Source organism: Chiloscyllium punctatum, chromosome 13 (assembly GCF_047496795.1).
Source record: "Chiloscyllium punctatum isolate Juve2018m chromosome 13, sChiPun1.3, whole genome shotgun sequence".
NCBI classification, from domain to species: Eukaryota; Metazoa; Chordata; class Chondrichthyes; order Orectolobiformes; family Hemiscylliidae; genus Chiloscyllium; species Chiloscyllium punctatum.
Window position 1 is genome coordinate 40872438 of NC_092751.1, and position 11117 is coordinate 40883554.

Sequence of the window (11117 nt, forward strand, 5' to 3'; positions counted from 1 at the left end):
CAGCTTGAAACTTTGCCCCTAATATCCCTTTTCAATCTTTTCCCTCACGCCTGTGCTTTCTAGTTTTGGACTCACCTAAACAGGAATAAGACCCTGGCTGTTGACCCTATCTTTGTCCCTCACGATTTTATCAACCTCTATGGTCACCTCTCAGCATCCGATTCTCCAGTGAAAACAGCCTCAGTCTATTCAGCCTCTCCCTATAGCTCAATCCCTCAACCCTGGCAAAATCTTTGCATCTTTTCTGAATCCTTTCAAGTTTAACAATATCATTCCGATAGCGGGGAGATCAGGACTGAAAGCAGAATTCCAGAAGTGGCTGAATGAATGTCCTGTACTCAATGCACTGAACAATAAAGGCAAGTACACCAAACACTTTCTTCACTACCCTGCCTATCTATGATTCCACTTTCAAGGAACTATGAACCTGCACTCCAAGATCTCTTTGTTCAGAAACACTCCCCAGGACCTTCCCATTAAGTGTAGAAGTCCTGCCCTGATTTGCTTTTCCAAAATGCAGAACCTCACATATATCTAAATTAAACTGCATCTGCCACTCCTCAGCCCATTTGATCAGAGTCTCATTGCACTCTCGGGTAACTTTGCTGTCCACTGCACCTCCAATTTTGGTGTCGATTGTAAACCTACTAACCATAGCTCCTATATTCACATAGAAATCATTTATATAAATGGCAAAAAGCAGTGGACCCAGTACACAGCCTGACAGCATATTGCTCATCACAGGCTTCCAGTCCAAACAGCACCCTCCACTATGACACTGACTGTTCAGCAAGGTTAGAGCTCATAGAATATAGGAAGAACTAACCATTTGGATACAGAACTGGCTCAAAGACAGAAGACAGAGGGTAGTGATGGAGGGTTGCTTTTCAGACTGGAGGCCTGTGACTAGTGGAGTGTTACAAGGATCACTGCTGGATCCACTACCTTTCATCATTTATATCAATGACTTGGATGTGAACATCGGAGGTATAGTTAGTGAGATGACACCAAAACTGGATGTGTAGTGGACAATGAAAAAGATTACCTCAGAGTACAATGGGATCTTGATCAGATGGGTGAATGGGCTGAGGATTGGCATTTTGGGAAAGCAAATCTTAGCAGGACTAAGACACTTAATTGTAAGGTCCTGAGGAGTGTTACTGAACAAAGAGACCTTGGAGTGCAGGTAGATAGGATAATGTAGGCAGCATTTGGTATGCTTTCCTTTATCGGACAAAGTATTGAGTACAGGAGTTGTGAGGTCATGTTGTGGCTGTACAGGACATTGGTTAGGACACTTTTGGAATGTTGCGTACAAATCTGGTCTCCCTCTTATTGGAAGGATGTTGTGAAACTTGAAAGGGTTTAGAAAAGATTTACAAGAAAGTTACCAGGGTTGGAGGATTTGAGCTAGGCTGGGGGTTGAATAGAGGTTGAATAGATTGGGGCTGTTTTCTCTGCAGCGTCGGAGGCTGAGAGGTGACCTTATCGATGTATATAAAAACATGAGGTGCATGGATAGGATAAATAGACAACGTCTTTTCCCTGGCGTGGGGGATCCCAGCAGTAGAGGGCATATGTTTATGGTATGAGGGGAAAGACTTTAAAGAGACTTGAGAGGCAACGTTTTCACACAGAAGGTGGTACGTGTATGGAATGAGCTGTCAGAGAAAGTGGTGGAGGCCATTACGATTGCAACATTGAAAAGGCATCTTCATGTGTATATGAATAGGAAGGATATGGGCCGGGTGCTGACAGGGGAGACTAGATTGCATTGGGATATCTGATCATCATGTACTGGTTGGACCGACGGGTCTCTGTTTCTGTGCTGTCCATCTATGACTGTTTGACCTTCCAGCCAATTCCGTATCCAAACAGCTAGTTCCGGCAGAATTCTATGGTACTGAACCTGCTAACCAGTGTGTTATGTGAAACTTTGTGCCTTTTCAAGTCAAGTTGCTGATTTCAATGCACAAAGCCATGCTGACTCTCCCTAATCAATTCTTGCCTTTCCAATGACTTGTAAATCCTGTCACTGAGAATCCCTTCCAACAACTTCTCTGCCACTGACTTCAGGCTCACCTGTTTATAGTTCCCTGGCTTTTCCTTACCACCTTTCTCAAATAATGGCGCCAGTCTTCCCGCACCTCACTTGTGGCGATCGATGATACAAATATCGCAGCGAGGGGCTCAGCAATAACTTCCCTAATTACCCACAAAGTTCTGGGATACACCTGATCAGATTCCAGGGATTTATCCACCTTTATGCATTTTAAGATTTCCAGTATCTCCTCCTCTGTAATATGTACACTTGCCAAGTTATCACTATTTATTTCTCCAACAACTCTAACTTTCATATCCCCTTTCAGTAAAAACTGACATGAAATACTTATAGAATCTCTCCCACCTCCTGCTATTCCATAGACAGTCTTGTTGATCTTTGAGGGTCACTATTCTCTGCCTAGTTATTCTTTTGTCTTTAGTGTATTTGTAGAATATCTTTGGATTCTCCTTAAACCTATTTCCTAAGCTATCTCATGTCCCCTTTTCTGCCTCCTGGTTTCCCGCGAGTATACTCCTACTGCCCTTATAGTCCCCTAGGGACACACTCAAACCCAGTGGTCGGTACCTGCCATATCCTTTCTTCTTTTTCTTGACCAGAGCCTCAATTTCTCAGGTCATGCTGCATTCTCGATGCCTCCCAGCCTTGGCCTTAATGGGAACATACTATCTGTGTACTCTCATTGTCGCAGGCCTATGGAGGCAATGGCAGTTGTGGACAGAGAAACAATCATTATCAGTAAAGAGGTCGGGTTGGGAAAGCTAACAACTCATCCTTATCTCTATAATTCCTCTCTAGTCTCAGAACTATCACTATCTCTGGGATCAAAAACATCTCAATCTCTGCAACATCCTCCAATCTCTAATCTCCTCCAGTCTCAACATCCTCCTTATCTCTAATCTTGTCCACCCTCACAAATCTCTGTGATGTGCCTTTCTTTAATTCCAACCTTCAGGATAACCCATTTTTATTTCAGATTCCTGAACCCTGAGCTCCACAATGTCCCGCTTAACCTCTGTCACATTTTCCTCCAAAAAAAAAACATTAATCAATCACGTATTCTAATATCACATTCTCTGTTCTGGTTTCTATTGTGGCTTGTCATATTCCTATATTATCCATCTGTGGTCTACATGACAGAAAAAGCTGTTGTGGTCCATAGGGTTTATGCTGTAAAGAAATCTCCCAGCTAACTATTTTAATCCCATTTTCCAGCACTGAGCCCATAGACCTGTCAGCCTTGGCATTGCAAGTGTGTTCCTAAATATATCTGAAATGCCATCGGGATTTCTGTCTCTCACTCACTTCCAGACAGTGAGGTTTAGTGGAACTTTTGCTCTATGACATCACCCACAGGAACACAGAGCAGCTGGGTCTGTGAATACCAGAGATCGCCCACATATTGGGAAGGATGGCAGGGTCCCTGACAGGGGGCACAGGAGATTTACCAGGATGGTTCAAGGAATGAGGGATTTTAGTTGCAGAATTTGTGGGGATTTTTTAACATTAATTACTCATGTGACATGTGTGTTGCTAATACACATCAAGAATAACCATCCACAATTAATGGACTCTCCTTTTCAACCTATCCCCTTGCCTGCGCTGTGGTAATATTCAGGTTAACCACCACCGGCATCTCTCTCTAATGAGAGGGCAGTCCTATGGTCTGGGAGGACAATGCTGACTTGATCTTTCACACAGTGATGCCACTGTCCCTCGGGGGTGGGGAGAGAGAACGCTGAAGGTGGTGGATGGGAAACCACTCAGGTACAGTGCTTTACCCTGGAGGATGTTCAATTTCTTTCATATTGTTGGGGGGGGGGGGGGGGGGGTTGCACTGATGATGTCAAGTGGAGAATGTTCCAACACAATCCTGATGTGTACCTTATAGAGAGCAAACAGACATTGTGGAATCAGGGGTTTGGAAAAACTGAGACTATTCTCCTCGTAGCAAAGGAAATTGTGGAGAGCTGTGACAAAGCTGTTTACAAAAGTTACATATTATAATAATAAACCTTACACCCGTCAGCTCATTATACAAAAATTACAGGACACATGTTGAAGATTTGGGAAGATCTATTGAGAGGATGGTTTGATTCAAAGGAGAACTTCAATGCAGCAAATGGCATTGATCTGGAACACAATACTCTCACACAATATGAATATCCAGGTCATGATGTATTGAGTAATTCTGTCAGAGTTTGGCGTTACAATGACTGAGATTCCCATCTGAATGTACACCTGTAATACAAGTTTATAAAATCCGTCACTGTCAGTTCAAGCTTGAAACTCATACAATCCCCTCCTCCTGGCCCAGGATGATTAGATTAGATTACTTCGGCCCAACAAGTCCACACTGACGCGCAACCCACCCATTCCCCTACATTTACCCCTTACCTAACACTGTGGGCAATTTAGCATGGCCAATTCACCTGACCTGCACATCTTTGGACTGTGGGAGGAAACCGGAGCACCCGGAGGAAACCCACGCAGACACAGGGAGAATGTGCAAACTCCACACAGTCAGTCGCCTGAGGCAGGAATTGTACCTGAGTCTCTGGTGCTCTGAGGCAGCAGTGCTAACCACTGTGCCACCGTGCCGTCTTGACTGTACACATTACCCCTGGTCGAGGTCAGCAGGCAATTCAGGGGCAAATATGTGTGGGTTTCTATGAGTTTCCACCTTGGGACTTCATGTGACTGAACATGGGACAGAATGATCCAAGATTCAGTCAGATATGGAGAGCAGTATTTGCTTCCTTTTCTTTATTCTGTGCAGTCGCTGTGCCTCATCAATAAGACATGGGGTGTGAAAGGCTCATGCAGCTCAATGGACAAGTTGTCTCCATTCTGACCAATGGGCAACAAGCTCCTCCCAGTCATTAAACAGAGTATCCCCAAAAAGATAGCAACTGAGCATGCTTCCCAATGCCCAGTGCTCCCAGTAAGTGTTTCGAATAATGAGGGGGGATATCTCCTAGAAAAGGCATAACAGGAATGTTCCAAGAGGATTATAAACAGTTTACAGAGAGATATTCACAGGAAAAGTGGGCAACAAGTTGGCAAATGGAGTATAACTTGGAATAAAATGTAGAAAGCTGCACCAGAAAGGGGGAGGGGGGGGTGGAATGAGCAGGAAACACAAAGCTAGCACACAGTAACAACAGGAAATCAGGAACGGGAATGGAATGTTGTCCCTTATTTCAAGGAGTTTGCAATATAAGAGTTTGGAGTATATACCTTAGGGCAACTAAACAAATGGCGAGTGAGACCTCAACTGGAGTAACGTGAACAGATTTGATCGCCTTAGATAACGAAATAGAGTAGTTTATTGGAGGCATTTCAGAGAAGATCCTTTGGGATCATCCCTGTTTTATAGGGATTATCCTGTAAATAAAGGCTGAACAAGTTGGGAATCTACTCACTGGACTTTGGAAGAATGAGAGCAGATCTCTTTGAAACAAACAGGATTCTGTCGAGGTTTGACAGGGTAAATATGGAGAGGATGTGCCCCATTACGGGTGAGTCTTGAAGCAGATTCTGGGTCAGTCGCGGAATCAAGGATTCTGTTTCAGATTTGTCAAGTTAAAGGCAACACCGACACAGGTTAAGGTTTCAGGAGCAATGGAGCTGGGGTGAAAAGGAGACAAGCAATATTTTAGAGATTGGAATTCGTGGTGTTTGTGATTGTGTGGATGTCTGATCAGGATATCACCTTGGGGTCAGATATGAGAGCAATATTGTGAAGAATGTAGTTCTGCCTCAGATACTTCCCAGCGAGAGGGAAGGACACAGCAGTAAGGAAAATGTATTTGGAATAACAACTGAAGGCAATGGGTTTAACAATTGCAGTGTTTCATTGGAGTGAATTGCAGCTAATTGAAGCGTGGTAAGCACTTTGATAACTGAGTAACAGTGGAGTAATGGAGAGGGATGATGGGGAGGGAGAGCTGGACATTGTCAGTGTACATGTGAAACCTAACACAGTGCTTTTGGGCGATGTTACCTCCTGGCAGTATGCAGGTGAGAAACAGGACGAACCAAGGATAGATCCTGGAGGGACACCAAATACAAGGAATTCAGAAAGGAAAGGGAGAGTGGAGACGGAGCAGGATTTTCCAATGACGGTGGGGTCAAATATTAGGTTTTAGCAGAATGGGAGAGAAGGACATAACCAGAAAATACAGATAGATCATGGAACAATATCTGTGAATTGGAAAGGGTGGGGAGGGCGGTGACAAGCAGGAGGATGAGACAGATTTGGAATGTCCATGATTTATCTACACTAGGGTAAATGGTCAAGATGACCTCTAATAAGGCTTGACAAGGGACTCGAGGAAATGCAAGTTTAGGACTAAAATAAGGAGCACTCTTGTGAGGCAGTTTGGCTCGGTGGGCTAGTGGAGAGGGAGGAAAGAAGCAGAGGCAGCTGATCGGATTATCTCAATGTTATTGACAGAGAAACTCCATGTGCTCCTCACTCTTGTTGTTGGAGGGGAGGATGGAGGAGACAGGATAATGGACATTGTTTTTGAAATAAAAAAAAACAAAACCTGTGATAGTGATTCTAAAAATAAGTGAACAAACCCGTCGTATTTATCATTTATCAAGAATATTAAAATATACAACTGAAGTTCAGGTTTGAATCCCAAATCGGTGGAGGGTGGCTCTGAAGTCAAGAAAAGAATAATTGGAATGAAGAATCTACTGTTTGGCATGGAAATATTGGGGATGTTTTTTCTGCCATTGACAATGTCCTTGAGGGAAAGAAACCCGACAGTGGGCCATCAAATCATTCATTCTATTAATCACTGCACAGTCTCAACAAAGGACGGCATGGTGGCACAGTGGTTAGCACTGCTGCCTCATAGTGCCAGAGACCTGGGTTCAATTCCTGCCTCAAGCGACTGATTGTGTGCGAGTTTGCACATTCTCTCCGTGTCTGTGTGAGTTTCCTCCGGGTGCTCCGGTTTCCTCCCACAGTCCAAAAATGTGCAGGTCAGGTGAATTGGCCATGCTAAATTACCCGTAGTGTTAGGTAAAGGGGTAAAGGTAGGCGAATGGGTCTGGGTGGGTTGTGCTTCGGCGGGTCGGTGTGGACTTGTTGGGCCGAAGGGCCTGTTTCCACACTAAGTAATCTAATCTAATCTAAAAAGGAATGAAACTGGATGGACCACATTACATCTACCAATGCACTAGCAAATACAACCACACAATCAGCCCTCTTGACCCTGCAACTTCTGTCTCACTGTCGGCCAACAACAGCAGCAGAACTGTACTCCAGCCTGATCTGAAATCACATGGCCTGGTATATCCCCCACTCAACCATTAACATCAAGCCAGGGGAATCAACCCTGGTTCAATAGTGAATGCAGGAGGGCATGTCAGCAGTACCAGGCATACCTAAAAATGAGGTGCCAACCTGGTGCAGCTACCAAACCTGCGTGCCAAACAGCACAAGCAACACCAAATAGAAATAAGTGATCCCATAAACAATGGATTAGATCTGAGTTCTGCAGTCCTAACACACCTAGTCAGGAATGGTGATGGACAATTACAGCATCACAGATATCCCCACCCTTATCGATGGAGGAGTCTCACATATCCATGCAACAGATAAGACAACAGCATTTGCAGCAATCTTCAGACAGGAGTGCCAAGTGGATGAGCCTTCTCCATTGGTCCCTGACATCACAGATATGAATCGACTTGGTTTAAATCTCATTTCAAATCAGATCAAGAAATGGATAAGTAACGCAAAGGCTAGGGGCCCTGCCAATATTCTGGCAACAGTGCTGATGGCTGTGCTCCAGAACCTGCTGCCCACCAAGGCAGGTACTGCTCCAGCACTGGCACCTACCGACTTTGTGGAACATCGCTCAGGGATGTTCCAACACAACAACACAGGGCAGATCCAACTCAGCCAATTCCCCTATATCATTCCACACTTGCTCAGCAGTGAAGTGATGGAAGGTGTCATCAACAGTGCTGTCAAGCAACTGCTCAGCAGTAACCTACTCAGCGATGCCCAGTTTGGGTTCTGCCTGGGCCACTCAGCTCCTGAGCTTGTTACAGACTAGATTCACAAACTGACAAACAACTGAATGAGGTGAGGATGACAGGCCGGACCCCCTCCAAGTCCACTATTTCGACTTCAGTGATATCACCTGACCTCACCACAGTCTCAGCTCATTTGCTGAAACTCTCATTCATTCTTTTTGTTGACTCTAGATTTCACTATCTAAACCCACTCCTGGTCAGCATCCCACATTCACCCTCCCGATAATCTCAAGAATATTGAAAACTCTACTGCCGAAGTGCTCACTTGTACCAAAACTTGCTGATCAATCAAAAGACTCCCATTTATAAGCAACAATTTACTTTCGCACCTTTGAATTAATTCCTGGCTGTAATCATTCCTATCTCCCTGCACCACACACCCTTTCATATCTCAATAACTCATTTTAGTTCAGACTCTCAATGATGTGTTTATTTTTGAGTTCACCTGTGTGACTGTTTCTATAGACTCCAAGGGAACATGGTCTGGAATCCCCACTCTAACCCTCTAAGATCTACTTTCTTCCTTTAAGGCATTCTTGAAAAACTGCTTATTTGGCAATGGTTGTGGTCACTGGACACAATATTCTCCATCTGTAGCCTTATGTCAAAAGTTCTTAATAATATTTTTGTGAAATTAAAACCATGATGATTTGTACAGATATCTTCTATTCTTCAATATCACTGAGTGAATAATCTGTAATATCGCTTACCCAACCACCTTCACCATACAAACTGCAGCAGTACAAGGAAGTCAAACATCACCCTCTCCACTGGCAACAAGGCTTTGGCATTGATCACTGGTTTCTGTGGAAGGAGAAATACACAGTTGATGTGTCAGGGAGTGCAATATGAATGACAGGGAATGAAAATGGTGCAGAATTTAACTGTCAGAAATTTAAGGAAAATGCACTCGCTTATTGGAAAAAAGAATTCTTGACTTTCCAAGATATTGTGGAAAAAATAACCTGATAATGGAACAGCGTATGGTCAGGAGCCGGGCAGCAGTGGACAATTCATTTACATTCCTGAAGAAGGGCTTATGCCCGAAACATTGATTCCCCTGCCCCTCGGCTGCTGCCTGGCCTGCTGTGTTTTTCCAGCTCTACATTTTTCAATTCATTTACAAAACAGCTGTGAAAGTAATAGTAAAATACTAAACAGAGCAAAAATACACCCATGAGAGACTGAGGAAGCTAGATAATGAACAAATGGACATCAGAGAACCCAGAGGTGAACCAGAGCAGAGTTCACTTTTATGATCCCACAGTCAAAGATGTCTAACACTGAAACAGACTTCTTCGGTCCAAACTATGCCATCCAGATATCCTAACCTAACCTATCGAAATTAAATCCTATCTGCCTGTCCTCAGCCCATTGGCCCATCTGATCAATATCCCACTGTACTCTGAGATAACCTCCTTCATTGTCCACAATACCTCCAATTTTGGTGTCACCTGCAACCTTACTAACTAAACGGCCTCTATTCACATCCAAATCATTTAAATGAATGACGAAACAAATCCAGAAAAAAAAATCAATTTCTCTGGGTTTGAATGTGCTCTGTGTAAATCCTGCCCTATGACTCTTTTTACCATGGAAGGCTGTACATACATCCCTCTGAACTTTGCCCCCTACAAAGGTGGCGGCCGCTCACGTGTCCAGTGAATCATTGCCCCGAATAAAGATGGCGGCGCTCACTCGGGCCGATTACTCAACGAGGCTTATTCCCGTTTGCTGCAAAAACTGGACTGTACGTTTCAATTTTGTATCTTCCGATGTGTAACAAATGATTGTAAAATCTCTCAGCCCATTCCAACACCATTTCCCTCCCGCTTCCTGCTGTTTATTTCTTTCCTTACCAACAGCACTCCGCACATATGTCCCGAAAATCCACGCCCACCGCGAGGGTGATCACGTGGTATAGTCTAGTCCCGCCCTCATTCACTGATTGACCGGAGGACCAACTGCGCCGCCAGGTCCTCCAGCTCCTCCCCTGCCTTTCCATTGGTCCGCCGCTGACATCAATCACTTCTTCGGTCCAACCTGTCTATGACAACCAGATATCCTAACCTAATCTATCTAAATTAAATCCAATCTGCCTGTCCTCAGCCCATTGGCCCATCTGATCAATATCCCATTGTATTCTGAGATAACCTTCTTCATTCTCCACAATACCAACTGTTGGCTGGAGCTTGCGCACTGCTTCGTGGCTTTTGTTGCTGTTTCTCAGTTACAAGAGTGAGGGACAAAGTTAAAAATCACACAACCACCTGATGAAGGACCAGCAAAGTAGTGCTTCCAAATAAACCTGTTGGACTATAACCTGGTGTTCTGTGAATATTAATATTGTCCATCCTAATCCAACACCAGCACCTCCAAGTCACGAGTGATGGAGGAATGCATAACATAAGAACAAAAGATCGAGGAAAAGGAGAAGGCCGTCCTGCCCTTCGAGCCTGCTCTACCATTCAATAAAATCATGGCTGATCATTACGGGGATGCAGAACCAATTACCCACGTTCTCACCGTATTCCTTAATTAATTATTTCTTTTTCAAAAAACTAACTTAGCTTTAAAAACGTTCATTGAACTAGCATCAACTACTTCCCTGGGCAATGCACTCCCATCTAGGTCAAGACGTTCCTTCTCAATTCACTCCTAAATTTGCTGCCTCTAACCTTGTGGTGATGCCCTCTTGTCCTAGCTTCACCTGCCAGTGGAAACATCCTCTCTACTTCTATTTTATTTATTCCATTCATTATTTTATATCTATCCATTCTTCTGAATTCCAATGAATATAATCCCAATCTACTCAGTCTCTGTTAAGTCAAACCCCTCACCTCCGGAATCAACATAGTTAACCTCCTCTGCACCCCCTCTAGTGCCAGTGTATCCTTGAGCACGTAAGGAGGTAAAAACTGCATGCAGTACTCCAGGTGTGGCCTCACCAGCACCCACTGTAGCGAGAACATAACCTCTGCTTTTAAACACAATC

General features: G+C 44.1%; 1 long non-coding RNA gene across 2 annotated transcripts in view; it reads right to left on the minus strand.

Annotated features, from left to right (window-relative positions):
- Positions 1–9162, minus strand: part of LOC140484538 (uncharacterized) — a 34623-nt gene extending 25461 nt beyond the window's left edge. For both annotated transcript variants that reach the window (XR_011962247.1, XR_011962246.1), the window contains exons 1-2: positions 9088–9162; positions 8833–8926 (exon numbers count right to left, since the gene is read on the minus strand). This is a non-coding gene — a long non-coding RNA (uncharacterized lncRNA). The remainder of the gene's footprint in view (positions 1–8832; positions 8927–9087) is intronic.
- Between the last annotated feature and the right edge of the window lie 1955 nt (positions 9163–11117).